The sequence below is a fragment of the Polypterus senegalus genome, chromosome 1 (genome assembly GCF_016835505.1).
Source record: "Polypterus senegalus isolate Bchr_013 chromosome 1, ASM1683550v1, whole genome shotgun sequence".
NCBI classification, from domain to species: Eukaryota; Metazoa; Chordata; class Cladistia; order Polypteriformes; family Polypteridae; genus Polypterus; species Polypterus senegalus.
Genome location: NC_053154.1, coordinates 335,626,344 through 335,650,549, shown reverse-complemented (window position 1 = coordinate 335,650,549; position 24,206 = coordinate 335,626,344). Strand labels below are relative to the sequence as shown.

At 42.8% G+C, this 24,206-nt stretch overlaps 1 protein-coding gene across 1 annotated transcript in view; it reads left to right on the top strand.

The window, feature by feature from the left end:
• The first annotated feature begins 9,553 nt into the window (after nt 1-9,553).
• Nucleotides 9,554-24,206, top strand: part of kmt5b (lysine methyltransferase 5B) — an 82,118-nt gene continuing 67,465 nt past the window's right edge. The window contains exons 1-2 of the mRNA XM_039738926.1: nt 9,554-9,694; nt 9,841-9,905. The gene's annotated coding sequence lies outside the window, so the exon portion shown is untranslated. The remainder of the gene's footprint in view (nt 9,695-9,840; nt 9,906-24,206) is intronic.

Sequence of the window (24,206 nt, the reverse complement as noted above, 5' to 3'; positions counted from 1 at the left end):
GTCCACTCAACCTTTTTCTAGAATTCTGCAGGCTCTTTGAAGTAAACTGTAACCTGGTCATCCTGTTTTTGTAGTTTGCATCTTGTGGTGTGGCTTCTGGATTTCTGTCCATGAAGTCTTCTGGTGATAGTTGACTCTGACATGTCCACATCTGCCCTCCTGAAGATGGTTTCTGATCTGTCAGACAGGCGTTTGGGGCTTATTCTTTACCGTAGTGAGGACTCTTTTGTCCTCAGCAGTGCAGGGTCTTCCATGACCTACCAGGCCCTTTGCGATTACTGAGCTCACCAGTGCGTTGTTTCTTCTTTGTGATATTCCAGACAGTTGATTTAAGTCATTCTAACAGAGGTCTTGGATGTTTTTTTCATGTTTTTAGCCTTCTTTGACTTTCATAGGCATAGCTCTTGCCCTCATGTTGAACAATGAATTATTTATAATCAATTGGTTGATCACCTTAACTCCAATAATTTATTTGAGATCTACCAATCTGGCTTTAGGCGTTATCATGGTGTTAAGACGGCCCTACTTAAAGTATTCAATGACATCTCTCTTATTACTGACTCAGGTGACGCTGCTGTCCTTCTCCTCCTTGACCTGTCCGCTGCTTTTGACACTACTGACCATGAGATATTGCTGATGTGGCTTGAACATCTTGTTGGGCTTAAAGGGGCTGCTCTTAACTGGTGCAGGTCATATCTAACTGGTAGACACTTTTCAGTGACTTTAAATTCCTCTTTTTCGTCTACTGCTCCTCTTAAATGTGATGTTCCTCAGGGATCCATTTTGGGTCCTATCTTATTCTCTATATACCTTCACCCTATTGGAGCTCTTTTTAGGAAATTTAACATTTCTTTTCACTGCTATGCTGATGATACTCAGGTTTACAGTGGTGTGAAAAACTATTTGCCCCCTTCCTGATTTCTTATTCTTTTGCATGTTTGTCACATAAAATGTTTCTGATCATCAAACACATTTAACCATTAGTCAAATATAACACAAGTAAACACAAAATGCAGTTTTTAAATGATGGTTTTATTATTTAGGGAGAAAAAATCCAAACCTACATGGCCCTGTGTGAAAAGTAATTGCCCTCTGAACCTAATAACTGGTTGGGCCACCCTTAGCAGCAATAACTGCAATCAAGCGTTTGCGATAACTTGCAATGAGTCTCTTACAGCGCTCTGGAGGAATTTTGGCCCACTCATCTTTGCAGAATTGTTGTAATTCAGCTTTATTTGAGGGTTTTCTAGCATGAAGTGCCTTTTTAAGGTCATGCCATAGCATCTCAATTGGATTCAGGTCAGGACTTTGACTAGGCCACTCCAAAGTCTTCATTTTGTTTCTCTTCAGCCATTCAGAGGTCGATTTGCTGGTGTGTTTTGGGTCATTGTCCTGTTGCAGCACCCAAGATCGCTTCAGCTTGAGTTGACGAACAGATGGCCGGACATTCTCCTTCAGGATTTTTTGGTAGACAGTAGAATTCATGGTTCCATCTATCACAGCAAGCCTTCCAGGTCCTGAAGCAGCAAAACAACCCCAGACCATCACACTACCACCACCATATTTTACTGTTGGTATGATGTTCTTTTTCTGAAATGCTGTGTTCCTTTTACGCCAGATGTAACGGGACATTTGCCTTCCAAAATGTTCAACTTTGGTCTCATCAGTCCACAAGGTATTTTCCTAAAAGTCTTGGCAATCATTGAGATGTTTCTTAGCAAAATTGTGACGAGCCCTAATGTTCTTTTTGCTTAACAGTGGTTTGCGTCTTGGAAATCCGCCATGCAGGCCGTTTTTGCCCAGTCTCTTTCTTATGGTGGAGTCGTGAACACTGACCTTAATTGAGGCAAGTGAGGCCTGCAGTTCTTTAGATGTTGTCCTGGGGTCTTTTGTGACCTCTCGGATGAGTCGTCTCTCGCTCTTGGGGTAATTTTGGTCGGCCGGCCACTCCTGGGAAGGTTCACCACTGTTCCATGTTTTTGCCATTTGTGGATAATGGCTCTCACTGTGGTTCGCTGGAGTCCCAAAGCTTTAGAAATGGCTTTATAACCTTTACCAGACTGATAGATCTCAATGACTTCTGTTCTCATTTGTTCCTGAATTTCTTTGGATCTTGGCATGATGTCTAGCTTTTGAGGTGCTTTTGGTCTACTTCTCTGTGTCAGGCAGCTCCTATTGAAGTGATTTCTTGATTGAAACTGGTGTGGCAGTAATCAGGAAATTGAACTCAGGTGTGATACACCACAGTTAGGTGATTTTTGAACAAGGGGGCAATTACTTTTTCACACAGGGCCATGTAGGTTTGGATTTTTTCTCCTAAATAATAAAACCATCATTTAAAAACTGCATTTTGTGTTTACTTGTGTTATATTTGACTAATGGTTAAATGTGTTTGATGATCAGAAACATTTTGTGTGACAAACATGCAAAAGAATAAGAAATTAGGAAGGGGGCAAATAGTTTTTCACACCACTGTATATTCCCATCTGCAACTCTGCAATAAATCAACTGCTCAACTGTCTGTCTGAACTAAGATCCTGGATGGCTAATAATTTTCTTGATCTGAATCAAAATAAAATGGAGGAGCTTATAGCGGGTCCATCAGCTAAAACCCAAACTGGTCTTGGACTTCTCGGCTCTTTCTCTGTCTTTTGCAAACCTCAGGTCCATCATCTTGGTGTTATCTTTGACAGTAACCTCTCTTTTGAGAAACAAGTTAATTCTGTAGTCAAGAGTTGTTTTTTCCAGCTTCGTCTATTACAAGGGTGGGCAAAGTCATTCCTGGAGGGCCGCAGTGGCTGCGGGTATTTGTTCCAACCCAGTTGCTTAATTAGAAAACAATCTTTGCCAATAATTACATATCATGGCTTGTTACTGCTTTAACTCTGCTATGTCAAGTCATTCTCATATCCTAGATTTTTTTTCCCTTCGAAGGATATCATCCAAATACTTTGCAGTGTAAAACGGATGGTAATTCTCAATCCTTCACTTTTTTTCTCTTCTCTTTCCTTCCAAGTATTTAATTAAACCAAATAGTGCATGATAAATACACACAGGTGTAAAGAGTAACAAACAAAATGGATAACTGCTGGTTTCTTTTGTCATTTGCATCTTATTACTATTAAGGAGCAATTAAAAACAGAGAATGCAGTTGTTTAAGACTTAAATAAGCAATAAGGGTTCAAAATCTTAATGAGGGAGACAACTAAATTGAAGCAGAATATTTCTAGAGCAATAAGTGCTTCTTATTAAGCAATTGGGTTGGAACAAAAACCTGCAGCCACTGCGGCCCTCCAGGAATGACTTTGCCCACCCCTGGTCTATTAGGTAAGATTAAGCTTTTTTTTTATCTTCTGGGGATCTTGAGAAAGCTACTCCTGCTTTTATCTTCTCTCGCCTGGATTACTGCAACACGCTGTATTCTGGGATTAACAAATCTCTGATACGCAGGTTACAGTTGGTCCAGAATGCTGCCGCTCGCTCTCTGGTTGGGGCAATAAAGTCTGACTCTGTGTCTCCAATATTAGCTTCTTTACACTGTCTACTGCCCGTCAGTTTGTGAATTGATTTTAAAATCTTGTTGCTAGTTTTTAAATCATTACATGGGCTTGCTGCTGCCTATATATCTGAATTGTGTACTTTACACCAGCCATCCAGAGTGCTTAGATCTTCTGGTCAGTTGTCTCTTGTTGTCCCTCGTACCGAGTAACAAACTAAGGGGGACAGACAGGACTTTTACAGCTGCTGCTCCTCGCCTGTGGAACTCTTTAGCTCGTCACATAAAGGAGTCGTCGACAATTCAAAACGAGATTAAAGACTCATTTCTAGTCACTTGCATTCCGTGATCTTCAGTAATACTGATGGTTTCCTTATTGTGATTATATAACATCACTTCTATTTATCTATTTTATTTATGTTCATATATTTTATTTCTATTCTTGTTATTTGTTTGTTTTCTTTTATTCTATTATTGTAAAGCACTTTGGCCACAGCATTCCTATGTGGTTTTAAATGTGCGATACAAATAAAGTTGACTTTGGAAATCACAGACTCCAAAAGGTAGAAACAAGCCAAAGTTTTTTATGAAGCCATGAAATCCAAAAAGAGGAATCAAAAACGTCTATGACACCTAGGGTCGCCAGACATCCCTTATATACGGGACATGTCCCATATTTGATCATTTTGTCCCCTGTCTCGTACTGACCTTTCAGGGACACCCAAATGTCCCGTATTTAGTTCATTTTCAAATTTCGTAATAAAAATTTATTTTTACTACCTTCTTACGGTACTCGAGTCAAGTTGGGGAGCATGCACTGGTACAGAGTGTTGCCATACTCACTACACGATGAAGCAACTTGGGATCCCGGTTTGCCCCCCAGGCAGACACGCGGTCCAGTCCCACCCTCCGGAAATGACCCTCTATCTGCCGTAGCCTGGAGTTACGTGGATGACCCCTTAGCCTGGTCCAGCCACTCGGGTCCCCAACAATGAGGATCTTACGAGCCTGATCACCCTCGGGGAAACGCGCCACATGGCCGTAGTGCCGTAACTGACGCTCCCTCACAATGCAGGTCATGTGCCTCATTCGGGACTCCGTGAGCAACACAAAGTCAAACCAGCGGGACCCAAGGATTCTCCGGAGAGACACAGTTACGGTACTTAGTTGTAACTTTAGAAGTAATTATACTTTCTTTTCTCAGATTCTCTTGATGAAAATAACCCAAATGTAACGAGGTGTTTGCCGCCTGTTTGTAACCCGCTCAGTTGCTGTGGTTTGCTTATCGACTTATCGTTTTGCTCTACGGTCGCGTTGCTGTGCAGTTCTGGATCAGCATTGCAACATACGGCGTCAGCAAAGTGGGTTGTTACCACTTGCCATGGCCCACTTTTTTTCTTACTGTTTGTATTAAATACTAATAATATTTCTCTGTTGTCTGTATTAAATAAATATTTTCAAATGATTTTGCATGTTCTCTCTGTGTCTGCGTGGGTTTCCTCCCACAGGCCAAAGACATGCAGGTTAGGTGCATTGGCGATCCTAAATTGTGCTTGGTGTGTGTGTGCCCTGTGGTGAGCTGGCGCCCTGCCCAGGGTTTGTTTCCTGCCTTGCGCCCTGTGTTGGCTGGGATTGGCTCCACCAGACCCCCGTGACTCTTTATTCAGATATAGCGGGTTGGATAATGGATGGATGGATGGATTTCACTTTTACAGATTTTTTTTTAGCTTGTATTAAATCATTTTCAAATGATTTTACTTTTGCTTTCCTCATAACCCATTAAAATCCTTGCTTTATGTTTTTAACTTATGTCTCTACTTTTATATAATGTATTGGTCTGGGTGTGTAGGGGGGGGATGCACTGTATAAATTTATATATATATATATATATATATATATTGTGAACCTCGCCCCGGACACGGACAGGCAGACACGTTAATGTCACCCACAAACACATCTTTATTCATCTTTTTCTCTTTCATAATTCCGCTTTCCAACCCCAATACTCCTCAGTCCAGGCCCATCCAATGCCTTCTCTTTTCTCCTTTTCCTTTTCTCTCTCTCTCTCTTTCTCTTTCTCTTTTCTTCCCACCGCCTCCTTCCTCCTCCAGACGTTGCCACTCTTCCACCCGACTCTTGTCAATGACTGGAGGGAGGCGGCCCCTTAAATGGGAACCCGGATGGGCTCCAGCTGTTTCCCGGCAATCAGTCCTAGCCACACCCCAGTGTGGCAGAAATGCCGGCTGCGCACCCGGAAGCCGTCTGGGTGTCCCCTGTCGTCGTCTTCCCCCCAGCACTTCCTGGTGTGGCGGAAGTGCTGGGCTCCCGGGATATTCAGGCACCGGGGCGCCGCCTGGCGGTGGCCACGGGTCCCTACAGGGCTGGGCTTCCAAGCCCTTTACCCGGGGCCACCTGCATAACCAGGACGGACGCCCCCTCTCGGTCTGGAGGAGGCACACGCCCTCCTCTGGTCCTCCAAGGCGTCCCGGCCGGGCTCCAGTCCCGGCCGAGGACCACACGGGATAAACCGGCATCGGGGCGCCGCCTGGCGGTGGCCACGGGCCCCTACAGGGCTGGGCTTCCAAGCTCTCTACCCGAGGCCCCCAACATACCCAGGACGGACACCCCCTCTCGGTCTGGAGGAGGCACAAGCCCTCCTCTCGTCCTCCTGGGCGTCGCCCGGCCGGGGACCACAATATATATATATATATATATATATATATATATATATATATATAGTAATAGAGAGAGATTTTAAGAGTGTCCCATATTTCTAATTTTCTAATCTGGCAGCCCTAATGACACCAATTCTGTGAAACATTATGGTGCCTTGAAATGTAGAAAAAGTCTGGTGTGACTGAAATGTCTGCAAATCCCCTTCAATGAAAGTCTGCCATGTTCACGTCAATCATAAGTCTGCTTTTAAAGTGTGGAGCAGAGGTGCAAATCAAGGGAAAATGGGTCTTTGTTCTACACATTCGGAAGGGTACTGTATACGACTGATTTGATTGAATAATATTATCTGTAGATTATTAGTGTAAAGAACCCATATTATCAACTAAATGGTGTTTGAACTCCTTAATAACACAGGAAATGCGCAGCTGCCCTAACTGACACCAACACGGGATGGGTTAAAAAATGGACAGTGGTGCTTTTGGGGGACAGCAGCGCCTTAAACCCCTGATCTTTCAGTCCCAGATATACACAAAGAATCGTGGCAAGCCTATGATCATCCTATCCATCGTATTCCCGTTATACAATAAATCAGTTCAAAATCCTTACCTATTACTGAATTACTGTGTTTTAACAGATGGGGAAACTTATTTATTTCAGTTGCTTTTCTCCTTTCAATTATAATATTGATGCTGAATTTATGCAAATATTGGTCATTTTGAATTAATATTTTTCAATTGCTAATTATTGTTTACTACTCTAACTAGGTAATATTATGAAATTGTACAATTAGTCACAGACTCCCCCCCAACACTAACACATATCAGCCAATGCCATTTTCACATCACTTGAATTGCATTCTGCCATATACTGTATGAGAGCCACCACAAGCCTCTTTGTGTTCTGTTTTCAACTCCATTGTAAACTGCTGTTAAAAAATGTCTATTTTAATGTTGTCTACTTACGCATGGTATTGCATTCAATTATCATTATTACTTTTGAATTAGACTGAATACTTTTTGGTTTTTTTCTTTTATTTGTCTAGGGGGCTCTGCCCCCTGTTCTGCTTCGCTCACCCAGCCCTGTGTTTACCGGATATACAATTTAAAGAGATTGTTATTTTCATGGGAATTGTTACATATGCATTATTTTCACTTTTACTGTAAAACTTTTGTAAAAACAATAAATCTTTCTCGCAGGACCTATAACGCTGCTCGTGTTGTGAAGGGGCATGCTAAGGAGATGCGGTCGGATCATCTGCTGGCTTGCTGCGTATTCTGCTTGTCGCTTGTCGTTGTTTTAAGAGCTAGGAGCACATGATGTCTGTCTCCTCAACGCATTCCAACAGCTACTAGGTTAGATGTCCGTGAACTTATTTTAAATGTTGTCTCACTGCCTTGTCTCGCGTGATGTCAAATTGTCTTCCGAGAAGATCATGTCTTGTCTCCCTAGTCTCCCTCCCAGGATTTTGTTTTATAATAGAGAGATAAACTTTATTAATCCTGAGGGGAAATTGTCTTTTCGTATGACCGTTACAAAACTATACACAAAAATGGAATATCTGGCTCCCAGATAAAGTAATTAAGAAGGTGAAATGCTCCAACTTTCATGTCAGTTAACTTAGCGGCTGTATGCACCTGACTGTTACGCCATGCTGATGTTGGCTACCTTGTTTCACTTTACCATGTCTGTCCAGGTGCTCAGGATGATTTGTGTTCATATCACAAATGATGCCATTTGTTCAGGGTTTTCAGCCATACCAGCTGCACTTGAGAATAGGTCATCCACCTGGAGCTAAGCATGTTCAGGCCCTGCCAGTACTTGGATGGGAAACCAACCAGGAAAAGCTTGGGCTGCTGCTGGTTCAGAGGTGCTGGTGGGGCCAGCAGTGGGCGCTTAGCCTCTGATCTGTGTGTGGGTCCCCAAATCCTCAATGCAGTGGTGAGGACAGCAGTGGGCACTTAGCCTCTGATCTGTGTGTGGGTCCCCAAATCCTCAGTCCAGTGGTAAGGCCAGCAGTGGGCACTTAGCCTCTGATCTGTGTGTGGGTCCCCAAATCCTCAGTCCAGTGGTGAGGCCAGCAGTGGGCGCTTAGCCTCTGATCTGTGTGTGGGTCCCCAAATCCTCAATGCAGTGGTGAGGACAGCAGTGGGCACTTAGCCTCTGATCTGTGTGTGGGTCCCCAAATCCTCAGTCCAGTGGTGAGGCCAGCAGTGGGCGCTTAGCCTCTGATCTGTGTGTGGGTCCCCAAATCCTCAATGCAGTGGTGAGGCCAGCAGTGGGCACTTAGCCTCTGATCTGTGTGTGGGTCCCCAAATCCCCAGTGCAGTGGTGCAGTCCTTCGGATGAGACATAATACCGAGGTCCTGACTCTCTCTGGCCATTAAAGATCCCTGGACATCTCTTGAAAAAAGAAGGGTTTATCATAACTCTGGCTAAATTGCCCATCCCGGGCCCTTATCCATTCTGGCCTCCTAATCATCCCCTGCCAGTAACGGGGTCTCTCTCTCACACACACACTTCTTCACCACCTGAAGGCTAATGGGCTTACTGGTACAAAATGGCTGCTACACATTGGTGGTTGAAGTGGCTTCTTAAAAGCACTTCTGAGCAACAAGAAACGTTCTATGCAAATGTAATTATTTCATTCCAATTTGTTTGTCCTTTATTCTTAATTTAATATTTTGCATATCCTGTAGTTAAGTGTTTTATACGGGTATTATTTATATCCAGTGTTATATAGGCTTCTGAATTTCTGTTAAGTGCTTTAAGCATTGGAAAGGCGCTATATAGATCTTCTCCTTCTTCACTATTTCCCACTTCTGTGTTTGATCGATGTATAAGTTTTCGTGGTGATTTTTTTTTTTTTACCGCCAGATGCCTTTCCTCACGCCATCCCCATTTACTCGGGCTTGGAGAAGGTGGGCTAAAGGCACTATATATACATTATTATTTTTTTCTTTATTACCAGCTTACTTCGATCGTCATTTAAATTCCGCTCTAGTAGAACATAACATGGACCAAACAAATCCGACACATAGCGATTTGCCTTGGCTCACTTTCCGCCTTTTTATTTCTTTGATTGTTTTCGAAGTAACCGAACCAGCCTCTCTGAATCGGCCGCTGGACGCCCGTCCTCGTGTATGACGCCTCGCTTTATCAGAATACCCAGACTCTATTTAAAGGCTGTTGGGGTAACGACACATGGGGGGTCTTTTACAAAACTGAAATGTCCACCCCTTTCCTCTCTCTCGCCCCCACCGAACACTAGCGACGCCCCGTGTGTGTCGGCGTCTCCAGGGCGCAGCGCTTTAAAGGGCTCGCGTTCCCGTGCGCGCGCACGTGTTTGTCTGTTATGGCCGCACTACTTCCTGTGCTCCTCCGAGCTCGGCTTCGCGCACAAAGGGCGCCGGCTCGTGTCTCGCACGGAGGTTTGCTCCTTTCTCAGGTGTCCGTCGAGCCCGCGGGTTCCGCCGCCGGCACTTTTTCGGGGTGATGCGTGGCCGGCTTGCGGACGCTATTTGGGTGAGCACCTCCACGGGATCTACTTTTTTTTGATTTGCACCGCGGAGGTGATGCGGCCTTCCTCTCCTTCCCTGTGCCGGCCGCCATCTTGAATTTTAATGTTAATTTTGTGGATATTTTTTTGTTTCCTCCCGATTTTTTTTCAGGCGAGATTTCATGGCCGTTCCGAGCCAGTAGGACGGAGCATCCGAACCTCGAGAGAAAGGTTAAAGTGAGTATTTGGACGTGCTCGACCTCCTCGGACGCCCCCTCTTCGTGTATTTTAATACTTTTTTTTTTCCGGGTATTTATTTATTTTTTTGGCAGGGTGGTTGGTGATGGTGGATGGAGCCGAGTGTATCATGGAGATGAGTTTATGGGTATTAAAAAGGCCTGACACTTAGTGGCAACAGTGTGCGAGCGTGCTTTTAACACACCTTTAACTTTTAAATACCTGTAAAAATGGCGCCGCGGTTCGCATTTGACCCCACTAGTAATGAAAGCCCCGTTTTAGCCGAGCAGCGTTTTAAACGTGACGGGCAGCGCAAACTACAATTCTTTTGTAATTTAAAGAGACGAGGCATTTAAATTGTTCCACTGTTTGCTTAGCCTTGACGGATCAGCCCTCGTCTGTGAGCTGCGCTTCCCTTTCGCCCCGCAGATTTCCAAATCGCCCCTTTTGACTTGCTAGACTTTTGTGTTTTTCTGTCTCCATGTTGGTGCAGGTTTTTTTTTTTTTAATCTATTATAGTTTATTATTATTTTAAGAGAGCCCTCTCATCTTGAAAGTGGCAGTGTGTAGCCACAAGGTGTCGCTGACACACCAATATAAACATTCACTACGGCTTTGGAGTTTCTCACTTGCAGTTCCTCGGTGGGCCACTTGGTGTCAGGCGCCTCTCGCGCAGGATTGCTCCGTGTAAACGCGCACCGGGATCGAACTGAACCAATTAAAAGTTGGATTGTTGCGCACGGTGTGGTTTAGTGCTTACAAGAACTGCGATGAAAATGGAACCGATTGAGCCCGATGGATCGAAGAGTGTCCCGTTTATCAAGCTCTTTTCAAGAATTTATGGTCCAGCAAAATGACAACTTTTTCAGGGTTCTGAACCGCCAGTCCTGGTCCCAGTGGCTGCAGGTTTTCATTGTAATCCTTTTCCTAATTAGTGACCTGTTTTTGCTGCAAATTAACTTTTAATTGTAATTGACTTGCTCTTGAAGATTCGGACTCCTTAATTGTTTTTTTCCTTAATTAGCAGCCAAACAAATCGCGAGATACAAAATGAGCCAAAAAACATGACCAGCAAACTGTGTCCATCATACAATACCTGGAAATAAAGAAAGGTGAAGGTCTCGGTAATGTTTATCAACTCGGGTCCACAAAACATGTTAATAGTACTCTTAGAAAAGAGGAAATGAACAATTTCAGAAATGTATGCTGTTAGGCAATGAGAGCAGCAAAAAAGCCATTGGGTTAAAGAATGAGTTTAATTAACGAGAATCGGCCCCTAATTAAGCTGCTTGGAGCGAAAGTGGTTGGAGTTTGAGGCCTTCTGATTTCATTTCTCTTTGGGTGGCGTTTAAGGAAAGAAATAAAGAAATTCAGGGAACCAAATCTTAACTTCATTTTAATTGACTTGTTTTTTTTTTTTTAAGAAGTTAATTAGCAGCAAAAACAGGTCACTAATTAAGAAAGGGGTTAGAATGAAAACCTGCAGCCACTGCGGCCCTTAAGATGAAATTGCAACAAAACGGAACTCCTGAAAATTGGCACTAAAGTGCATCTTTAGAAAATGAGGCTCCTGAGGTCTCATCAGACCTTTTTCTAATGCAAGCAACCTTGGCGTCATTTTTTTATTTATCCCTTTCTTATTCCACCCACATTAACCACGTTAAGAAACTTTCTTTCTTTTCCCTCCGTCATATATCCCATGTTCGCTCATTCGTCTACTTTTCTAATGCTGAGAAACATGTCCATGATGTTATCATCTCCCACATCAATTATTGTAACTTCCTACTGGCAGGGGCTGCTTTTGATCTTTTATCGCAGCTCCAGTTGATTCAAAACTCTGCTGCAAGAGTCCTTAAACCAACCAGCAACAGCAGGCCTATCACACCCATCCTCCTTCGCCTTCACTGGCTCCTTGTCTTGCTGAAGGGAATCCAAAATTCTGTTAATAACCTACAAAATGTTTAAATGGGCCTCGCATCGGTCTTCATCAGTGAACTTCTCCATCACTCGCCTCCTCTATGCCCACTAAGGTCCTCTGATTCTGGCAATCTTGTTGTATCCCACACTAACATGCACTCTGTAGGCGACCGGGCCTTCAGCTGTATAGCGCCCAGACTTTGGAATGACCTCCCGAAATTAGATAGATACTTTATTAATCCCAAGGGGAAATTCACATAATCGAGCAGCAGTATACTGATACAAAACTATTAAAGAGTGATAACAATGCAGGTTTAACAGACAATAACTTTGTATAATGTTAACGTTTACCCCCCCAGGTGGAATTGAAGAGTTGCATAGTGTGGGGTCTCCTCAGTCTGTCAGTGGAGCAGGACGGTGACAGCAGTCTGTCTCTGAAGCTGCTCCTCTGTCTGGAGATGATCCTGTTCAGTGGATGCAGTGGATTCTCCATGATTGACAGGAGTCTGCTCAGTGCCCCTTCCTCACTAGTTTGTCCAGACGTGAGGCTTCCCTCATCTTTATGCTGCCTCCCCAGCACACCACCGCGTAGAAGAGGGCACTCGCCACAACAACCACAACCGTCTGGTAGAACAATTTAAATTAATGAGATCAGCTGACTCAATTCTATCTTTTAAAAAACTAGGCCTTACCCCCTGTTCGCTTTGCTCACCAACCCACGTCTTTGTTTTTCCAAAGACGCACTTTTAAGATTTTTTTTTTTTGAATTTTTGCTATTTCAATAGATTCACTTTTATTTCAGAACTTCTGTAAAAACAAATTTTTGGAATCTTTCGAATCCCAATGTGCTGAATCTTTTTAATGAGGTCAGTGAGACGTGTGTTTAATGACTTTGGACCATAATTCAGGATAGGTTTCTCTGTTTGGAATTTCAGCACAGACAAAACGATCTTCATCATCAGCAGTTAATCATTTTTTTTTTTTGGAAAGTAACCAATAAATGCACATGCGGTAAACTCGGTTTTTGAAATTCTCTTGACTTAAACTTCAAAGCCTTACAATATTTACAAACTTCTGACATATCACCTGTGTCCATATATTCGATCTCTATTCGCCTTTTCGTTATTTCTCCGAGTAATCTGCAGAGGGTGCAGACCTTTAAATATCTGGGAGTGCAGCTGGATGACAAATTGGACTGGACTGCCAACACTGATGCTCTATGTAAGAAAGGTCAGAGCCGACTATACTCTCTGAGAAGGTTGGCATCCTTCAACATCTGCAATAAGATGCTGCAGATGTTCTACCAGACGGTTGTGGCGAGTGCCCTCTTCTACGCGGTGGTGTGCTGGGGTGGCAGCATAAAGATGAAAGACGCCTCACGCCTGGACAAACTTGTTAAGAAGGCAGGCTGTATTGTAGGATTAAAGTTGGACAGTTTAACATCTGTGGCAGAGCGACGGGCATTAAGCAAACTCCTGTCAATCATGAAGAATCCACTGCATCCACTGAACAGTGTCATCTCCAGACAGAGGAGCAGCTTCAGTGACAGACTTTTGTCACCGTCCTGCCCCACACTATGCGACTCTTCAATTCCACCCGGGGGAGTAAACGTTAACATTATACAAAGTTATTGTCTGCTTTTTTTATTTTTTTTCATTTTTATTACTATTTAATTTAATATTTTTTTTTTTTGGTATCAGTATACTGCTGCTGGATTATGTGAATTTCCCCTTGGGATTAAGAAAATTTATCTATCTATCTATCTATCTATCTATCTATCTATCTATCTATCTATCTATCTATGCACTAATGCGATCTTTTCTTTCTTTGTTTTGACACGGTCGTTTTTTTGTTTCTTTCATATTCTGTATCTTGCTCTGCATGTGTTTCGTGCCTACGTTTTTTGTTTTCTTTTGTCTTGAATTCCAGTTTTCATTTTCTCTAACCTGCCCTGCATGTGTTTGGCCCCCTTGTTTTTTAAACTCTTCATGACATTTTACTTTGTTTTCTACTCTCTAAAGTCTTTTATTTCTGACCTCACTTTATCCTGCTTTTGTTTCAATGACACCTGGTCCATGGTGATTAATTTCCCTTTTTCGAGTAATTTCCATTAGTTTGCGCTCCTGCAGTTTTTACTTTCTAATTTTCCTACTTTCATCTTCTTTAACTTTCTCCACATGTGTATCGTTCCTTTTTTTGAGCCTTTCAAATTCCACTGCTTTCATAATCTCTAGCCTACACTGCATGTGTAGAGCGCCAGTGTCCAGATTGGACATGCTTTTTTTTTTTCTTTCCCAATTCCACTTGCTCCAGGCTGATAATTACTTATTTTCTGAATTTGCACCTAGGTTATTCTTTTTTGTCTCTCCAACGCTTTTGAGTCTCTTTTCTCCACGCTGCTTTCTTCTTCGCTTAGTCATCTATGTTTCATTTATAACGTCCTTCTACACTTTATATGCGCTTACAACCCTGGATCTGCGTGTGCTCAAAGCCAAAACACGACTGAGTGTGTTGCTGCCCGTGCTCTTATTTGGTTGTAAGTATGGCGTGTCTTGCAAGAATCTCATGTTCTACGTCCTCGCGAGACGGTCCTGGGTCAATCTCTTGGCACAAATTCTCCTGTTTAAGGTCCCCGCGTGACGCTCCGTGGCCAATCTCTTTAGTCTCGGGGTCTCTTAAGTGTCTTCCGTGATCTTAACGTGAAGATCACGTCTCGTCGTCCTACTGTTTCACTCCTGGATTTTTTTTTTTTTTATAATAGAGAGACAACCTAAAATTCCTCTGTTCAGGACGGTGTTTAACTTGCCTGATATTCTGCCCCTTCTTTCAATTTCCCTGCCCGTCCAGATGCTAAGAGTAATTTGTGTGTGTGTGTGTGTGTGTTATATTACAAATGATGTGATTTTGTTCAGGTTTTTCCTTTACAGTTGAATTTGGTATCTTACTCTGGTTTGTTGTCTTTTATCCTATTTAATGCTTTGGATATCCTGTATTTTTCTGTTGTAGTCTTCTGTGCTGAATGTATTTGTATCCAGTGTTACATACACCCTGGTGTTCTTTCTGACTTTCCCTTGAGCATGGGAAAGGCACTATATAATTTTAAATGTATTATTATTATTATTGTTGTTATTATTGTTCCTTGTTGAATGCCTGGATATTTGTAAGAACGTCCCCCTTGCAGAATCGTGGCTGATTGTCATGGGGGTGATTTAATTATTTTCGTGCGGAGTTCCTTTTGTGGAATTGTGGCCAATTGTTATGAATGGGAAACTAGGGATCACCTTGAATCGTGGATGATTGTCATGGGGGGAGAAATCGAGGATATTCACCAGAGCAGTGTTGATTGCTTAGTCAACCTGCGGTGACCCACCATAACCCATTACTCTTAAATAGAATACCACCTCGTCACCCATAGTTTGAGAAACCCTGCTGCAGGAGATTACTTGTGCATGTGAATGGTAGCTTAAGGAAAGCAAATTTCTGCCATAACGGGTTTATTAACCTTCTCCTAGTTTTGTGTGCGTTTGTGAACTCAGTCATTGTCTCATACTCTGTGAGCGTGTGCAGAAGGATGGATTGGGGGAGAGTATATACAGGCAATAAGACAGAAGAATGATTTATAAATAAATAAATAGCAGAACAATGGTCTAATGTACATAGTGCAAAACAGAAGTGAACAGACATATAGATTGTATTAAATAGTAGACAGGGAAAACTGTCGATGGTAGAATTAGATATTGTGACCCCCAGCGTGACCATATAAACCAGAAGGTGGGTACAGGGCAAGTGAGAACAGGTTGCTGAGCATTCAGTGAACTTATGGCTTGTCAGGAGAAGCTGTCCATGAAGCAGGTGGAGCGAGTAGTGAGGCTCTGGTAGTGCTTACCAGAAGGTAGAAGTGAAAACAGGGATTGAACCTTGGTGGTCGTCACTAGAGACGATGGAGATTCAACTCTTCTTGGACATTGGATGGAGTAGATGGTATGGACAGTCGTTTGGCAGAGTTTGCGATCCTGGCATTTAAGGTTATAGAACTACACCATGATTTATCCGGTCCAGATTCTTTCAGCGGTGCAGTGGTAGAAGTTCACTAGTGTTTTTTGTTTGAGCCTTTCTGAGGATGCAGGTGGTGTTGACAGACCAGGGAAGGCAGTTGGTGATTTGGCCACCCAGGAACCCAACGTTTCTAACTGTCTGACTGGGAGAGTCGTTGATGTGGAGCAGAGGATGATTGCCTGTTCTCTTTGTGAAGTCAACAATCGGGGAGAGGCTATTATTATGGCTGTGAACTTCAGGCCCAGGCTGGAGGGCACAACAGCGTTAAAGGTAGAGCTATAGCTAATGAACAGCATCCTGACCTAGAAAGAGACACAGAAACTTTATTAAACCTGAGGGGAAATTGCAGAGTTACAGTAACGGGCTTGACCCTCCTGAAATCTCTGATTATCTTCTTTGTATTACTGATGTAGAGCTGCAGATGGTCCATTTTCCCACCATTCAATTAAGCAATAATAATATGAAAAGAATCCCAGACATCTCCCTAAAATATATATATATATCAGCAAGGCCCTTAACCTGCAATTGCTGAGCGCTTTGAGTAACTGATAAAAAAGCGCTATATAAATGTAATGTATTATTATTATTATTATTATATATAAAAAAATTAGAAGTAGTTTATCTTACAGTTCTAGATGGGTTGTGTAGTTTAAGTGTCTTGCAGAAGATTGCATTAGACTGCTTTTTCATTACTGTCAGTGTCCCAATCCATATACAGTGGGCAAAGAAAAATCCCCCTGAAATATTCCCTTTTTTTGCTTTACAGCCTTAAATGAAAACACAAACCAATATTTTTTCCAGCTTTACTTACTCAATGCAATCTCTAACATAAAAATGAAAGATATCACAGCTACAGCTCAGAAGAATTAAAAAAAAATAAAAAACAAGAAATCCTGAGATTAATAACTGATTCTCTCCCCAGCCCCCAACTCAATCAGGTGTCAGTGCCCCCCATTTCCATTGCGGTTACTGGCTTCCTTCCACCTGTGCTCAATTGTAATGAGAGTGATTAGTGAAGCTGTTCCTGGAGCATTTATTCCCTTCCTTGGCAGTGCAACTGACATCAAACAACTGACTATGGATGGCAAGACACTCTTAGAAGATCTCAGGGAGAGACTTGTGGACAGACATCAGGCAGGAGATGGAGACAAAAACATCTCAAAGGCTTTATCAATCTCAAGGAGCCCAGTAAAGTGTTTGGTACTACTAGAACCTCCCTGGATCCTCCAAACTGGATGGAAGAGGAAGGAGGAAACTGGTAGGAGAGGCGACCAAGAGGCCAATGGCCACTTTGAAGGACTTACAGGAGTTTATGGCACAGACTGGTCATTAATGGTGTGCAGGTGACAACAATTTGACAAACGCTCCACAATGTGGTTTGTTCGGGAGGGTCGCACAAGGCTCGTTGAGCTTTGCCAGAATGCACCTTGAAGATTCTGATGCCAAGTGGAAAAAGATCGTATGGTCAGATGAGAGCAAAATTGAACTATTTGGCCACAATACCAAATGGTACACTAATGCAGCTCACCATCTACAACACACCATACCTACAGTAAAGCATGGAGGGGGCAGCATCCTGTTGTGGCGGGCCTGGGGCTCTCATTAGGGTAGAAGGAACAATGGATGGGGCAAAATACCATCAAATTCTGGAGGAAAAACCTGCTACCCGCTGCCAGGAAGTTGAAGATGGGCAGAAACTTCGTCTTTCAACACAACGACGACCCAAAGCACACAGCAAACCTGAGCACGGTGGCTGATGGAGAAAAAAATTGAATGTCCTCATGTGGCCCAGTCAGAGCCCAGACCTAAACCACACTGAAAATCTGTGGAAAGATCTGAAGATAGCAGACCATCAACACTTACCATCCAATTTGACCAAACTTGAACAGTTAAACTGTAAAGAAGAAGGGGGGGGGGGGTAAATATTGAGTGGGCTCAATCTAGATGGGCAAAGCTGATAGAGAAGAATCACCACAGACTCAAGGCTGTCATTAAAGCAAAAGGGTGGTTCAACAAAATGACATTGACATTGGTGATCCTTTATTAATCTCAGGAGGTCTTGTTGTGTTTTGATTTTTTTTTTTTTAATAATTTTTCTCAACTCTAGCTGTGATATCTATCAGTTGGATGTTATAGGTGGCATTGAGTAAGTAAAACTGGGAAGAAATATTTTTTGTGTTTGTTTTTATTTAAGGCTGTAAAGCAAAAAAAGATGGAAATATTTTGGGGAGGGGATTCTTTTCTATACCCACTGTATATCTGAAACAACGTCCATAGTAGACAGACAGATATAAGAAGAGACATCTTATCAACACCAGCTGTTCTCTGATTGCACCCTCATGGCTTTGACTGCATGATATGATGTGACTTAATGACAGAGTCAGCAATAACCTGTCCGCCAGAACTGATTTTATTGTTTGTCTTTCATAGTCGTCTTCTAATGAGTTTAGCAACTTAACCATATCACTACATAATGTACTGTGTCTATGATTGTATGTGACAAATAGCATTTAATTTGATGCAGTGATTTATCTACCCCTGGCGTGCCTTGTTGGCACCAGCAGCTGCTGCTGATGCTCTGTGGCGAGAGCCCTTCCACTTCGGTAAAGGAGACCATTTCTATTGCATCTCTTGTCTGTTTTTAGAGCTGCAGCTGATGTCTACAAATTAGAAAACTAATGAGTCTTTATTTTGTCTGAGCGCTAACTTAGGTTTTGTAGTTCAAGTCATCGGCTTAGCCTTTTGATGAAGTGTAAGCTGGAAAGTAAATTGGCTACAGTGGTCAAATGGCATCACTTGCCTCGGGGTTCAGGAACAGTTTTAACCCCCAAATTGCACACTTAGTAAATAGCTAAAGGTGTCCTCATTGATTGACTTGTGTCCACTTTATCTGACAATACGATTTCATCTGAATTGTACATTTTTTTGTTGTGTAGTGACTTTATTAATTTGACAATTTTTGAAAAAGTAAAAAGCTGGAGACAGTTAATACCTAAACTTACCTAATGGCTTGAAGGAGTGAATTGTATCTCCATTTGTCAAACTTCTTACACAGTGTGTCTTTATTCCTTTTTATATTTTGACTTCTTGGCCAGCCATACCCACCTGTATTTCAGAACAGGTAATCCACCTGAGGCTAGGCGTGTTTGGGTCTGGCCAGTACTGGATGGGAAACCAACCAAGAAAACTTGGATTGCTGCCGGGAGAGGTGCTGGTGAGGCTATCGGGAGGTTTTTATACTGTGGTTTGTGTGGGGGCTCCTGTGACAGACGCTGTTTGTGTGTGTGTGGTGGTGGTGCAGATCTATTGGATGAGACATAACCTATTCGTCCAGACGTTCTGTGGTCATAAAAGGTCCCTGGGGCATCTTTCAAAATGAGTAGGGTGTGCCATCATTAATTGTCTGAACTGTCCACCACAGCCTCACTCATTCTGACCCCCCTAATTATCCTGTCTCTTGATTGGCTATGTCTTTCTCATCCCTTTACCTCGTATTGGCTAATGTATGGTGAACGTACTGGTACAAAAATTTGAGTTCAGTTAATCAAGGTGAATGCTCAAGTGGTACCCCACTGTCTGTGTAAAGTGCTGTGAATAGTTAGAACAGCGCTGTATAAATGCCACTTAATCCAGACCAGGTTCCGATGGGCCGGGGACTGAAGCCTATACCCGGCTGGCACAGGGAGCAATGCAGGAATAAACCTGGAACGGGGCACCAGTCCATTGTGCTTGGTGTGTGTGTGTGTGTGTGTGTGCGCCCTGCCCAGGGATTTGTTCCTGCCTTGCGCCCTGTGTTGGCTGGGATTGGCTCCAGACCCCTGTGACCCTGTGTTAAGATATAGTGGGTTGGAGGATGACTGACTGACTGGATAGAAATAAGGTAAAAAATATCCAGCAAAAAAAATTGGCATTTAATGGGTTAAGGAGAAGATGATTAAGAGGAGATATGTTTGTAGTGTGCAATATCCATCCATCCATCCATTATCCAGCCCGCTATATCCTAACTACAGGGTCACGGGGGGTCTGCTGGAACCAGTATGAGCCAACACAGGGCACAACAACAACAACAACATTTATTTCTATACCACATTTTCATACAAACAGTAGCTCAAAGTGCTTTACATAATAAAGAATAGAAAAATAAAAGACTCAGTAAGAAAACAAAATAAATCAACATTAATTAACATCGAATAAGAGTAAAGTTCAATGGCCAGGGGGGACAGAAAAAACAAAAAAAACTCCAGATGGCTGGAGAAAAAATAAAATCTGTAGGAATTCCAGACCATGAGACCGCCCAGTCCCCTCTGCACAAGGCAGGAAACAAACCCCGGGCAGGGCGCCAGCCCACTGCATGGCACACGCACACACTAGGGACAATTTAGGATCGCCAGTGAACCTAACCTGCATGTCTTTGGACTGTGGGAGGAAACCTACGCAGACAGAGGGGAGAACATGCAAACTTCACGCAGGGAGGACCCAGGAAGAGAACCCGGGTCTCCTAACTGCGAGGCAGCAGCACTACCCACTGCGCCACCATGTGCAATATTATGAAGGGAATTAGTCCAGTGGATCAAGACTTTGAGTTCAGCAAGAACAGCGGGACACAGCTGGAAACTTGTTAAGGGTAATTTTTGCAAAACCATTAGAAAGTTTTTCCTCAAATAGAGAACCACAGACACTTGGAATAAGTAGTGTGGTAGACAGGTGGACTTTAGGGACCTTCAAAACTGGACTTGATTTTATTTTGGAAAAATTAAGTGGATAGAACTGGTGAGCTTTGTTGGGCTGAAAGGCCTGTTCTCGTCCAGATTGTTCTAATATCAGGAGAACTGTCATTTCAGTACTGTAAGACGTAGAAAAGCATGTGGTTTTTGAGCTTACCGAATGAGTCACTTTGTGAAGATTGGCCAATTTAGATTGAAAGGAGCATCTTTAGTTTTTTTTTTCCCCCCAGTGTTGACTGGTAATAATCTTCTTATATAATACGCTACCGTGTCTGTCCATTGGTCTGTCCAGGATTTTAAATCGCCTGTAGCTTGCAAATCGTTTGACCTATTGACCTGAAATTTGGTAACCATATACTATGTGATGTCTGCTATCCGTTTTTGGGGTGATGATTGACCTCCAAGTTATTCCTCTTTTTTTTTTTTTATTTTTATTTTACTTTATTCTAGAGTCAACTCTCGGCAGCGGCACATGCATATGGCTGCCATTCTTATCCGTACCACCTTTGCCGTCATTTCCCTTACCTCTTTATATGGTAAATCATTCTTGAGGCAGATTGAAAAATTAAGGAAAATGTACTAAGTAATTGAAACACAAACACTGACTTAATCAGTTTTTTAATCGAAAAGATGTTGACAAAAGAAGAGAAAAAGCAGGCTGCTAGGGTGGAGAAAAGAAGAGCTGCTCAGGAATCCTCAAGCACATCAACCTCTGAGCAAACGAATGCTCAACGTACAGAGAAAAGAGTCTGAAAACTAGGAACGCTCAAGTCAAGTGTGTTCACTGCACGTGCCGTTACCGGTAGCTTGATCTTCATTGTGCCAAAATTCTGTTTGTAGTGAAGCACACTTCATAGTGACAGCATAGAGTGCCTGTAAGGATGGCAAGCTTCCCCACTTATGTATTGCTCTATAGAGATATCGGATGTGAAGAGCTTGATGTCAATTACTTTTTGTTTAATCAGTTTAAAACAAAGACTTAGTTTTTAGCCGTCACTTTGACTTTTTCTATTTAATGACTGCATGGGAAATCTTGGCAGAGGAAGACTATAAAACAGGCCTCAATGGTTTTTGTATTTAGAGACAGGTGTACTTTATCTCCTTACAGGCATCATTATTGATTACTATAACACTTGAGAACATTAAAAAAGCATTAAATCCGTTCGCTGGAACTTTTCCAACAGTATAGATTAATTTCATAGTTTGAAGCTGTAAACAATAAGGATTAAAACAGAGGTGTTTCCAAGTTATCTGTGTCTCTGTATAACACAATTTATTTGCAGATAACCAACTGTATATTTAGTGATTATTTGACAGTGTGAAAATTTTAATGTGGTTAACGCCTGTCAACCCGTGGTATTTTCAAATAAATAGTAAGAGTTTCATTTTAATCTTTCATATTAAGAACCCATTAAGTGTTTTTCTGTTATTAAATATGGATTACACATTAGTAATGGGTTGAACAACCAACATTGTATTTTTAAGTTAATACTACTTACTTACTTACATTGTAACTGGACTCGACAGTTGCCTGAATCTAAGGCCATCAGATAATGAAACCTCACAGTAAAATAATCCAATGAGAATGCAAAATTGTGTTGACCACACAGTACAGGTAAAGAAAACCCCAAGCATGACATACCTCTGTTGTGTTCCTGAAAAGCTCTTGCATTTTCTAATTACTATTTAAGCCAAATTTAATTTAGATGTACAGTCAGCTGGTAGGTGGTCACCTGGCAGATGCTCAAGTCCGCGGTTTGGGGTTGTTTGCAGACGTTTAGTTTGGTAAACAAAAATCGTGAAATTCTGGTGGTGGTGTGAACTTTTCTAGTACCAGTATACCGCACCACCCTTGCAAAATGTGTTGAGCTGTGAAGTAGATGAAAACTTTATTAGAATAAATCGATTCAAAGGGACCTTTCATCAATTAGCTTGCATAAAGTTTTGTAGAGATTGCTGGTGAAAAGGGAACCTATAGCTGCTTCCCACGTTTTTAAAGTGAAAATAGAGCCCAATCTTGGTTAAGTGTCATAATATCAACAAGTCAAGTTGGGGAGCATGCACTGGTACAGCGCGTTGCTGCACCCGCCACACGACGAAACAACTCAGGATCCCGGTTGGCAACCCCCCAGGCAGACACGCGGTCCAGTCCCACCCTCCAGAAATGACCCTCTATCTGCCGCAGCCAGGTGTTACATTGGCGACCCCTCGACCTGGTCCAGCCACTCAGGTCCCCAACAATGAGGGTCTTACGAGCTGGATCACCTACGGGGAATCGTGCCACATGGCCGTAGTGCCGTAACTGACGCTCCCTAACAATGCAGGTCATGCGCCTCATTCGGGACTCGATGAGCAACACAAAGTCAAACCAGCGGTACCCAAGGATTTTCCGGAGAGACACAGTACCAAAGGAGTCCAGTCTTCATCTCGGATCACTGCATAGCTTCCATGTCTCGCAACCACATATACAAGACAGGAAGCACCAGGACTCTAAAGACTTGGACTTTCGTCCTTTTGCATAGATATCAGGAGCGCCACACACCCCTTTCCAGCGACCTCATGACCCCCCCCATGCTCTTCATAGGAAGAGTCACCAGAGCTCAAGAGGTCATTAAAGGCCTGGGTCTTGGTTTTTATCAGGACACTCACAAGCCCAGACAGTCCGACACCTCACTCAGTCTCTTGAGTGTCCTGATCAGAGCCTCCATTGACTCTGCGAAGATCACAGCCTCGTCAGCAAGGTCAAGATCCGTGAATCTTTCTTCACCAACAGATGCCCCACAGCCGCTGGACCCCACGACCTTGCCCAACACCCAGTCCATACAGGCATTGAACAGGGTAGGAGCAGAATACAACCCTGACAAACCCCAGAATCAACTGGGAAGAACACAGAGGTTCTGCCTCCACTCTGCACAGCACTCACAGTACCAGCGTACAGGCTGGCCATGATCCAGCAACCTCGAGGGATCCCTTGAAACCTCAGGATGTCCCACAGGGCAGCTCAATTAACTGAGTCGAACGCTTTACGAAAATTGACAAAAGACTGCAAAGAAACTCTGCCAATATTCACGCTTGCGCTCCATGTGAACCCTCAGTGGCAGAATGGCGTCAATGGTAGACTTCTTAGGCGTAAAACCAGACTGTTATGTTTGCTGGTCGGTGAGCAAGTGATCACGGATCCTATTGGGGAAAACCGTAGCAAGGACCTTACCCGGCACCGAGAGCAGTGTTATTCCCCTGTAGCTACCACAATCCAACCATCATAGTTAAAACTAGTGAAATGTGTTTCAAAATCGATTTAATGTAACCTCAAGGTATTTAGCATTGCAGCAGTCAACAGATGAATATCAATAATCTAAACCAGGGGTCTCCAACACGTCGCTCGCGGGCTACCGGTAGCTCACAACCCCTTTCCAAGTAGCTCGCCAAAGGGTTAATGAATCCTACATAAATTTGAAAACTTGATTTGTCAAATTAGGGGTGAGCGATCTTTCCAAAAAATCATATCACGATCCTTTTAACACAAAATCACAATCCACAATCTGAATTGCAATCTTTTTTCACTGTGGCAGACACTTTAGAGAATATCTGGACTCAAACTCAT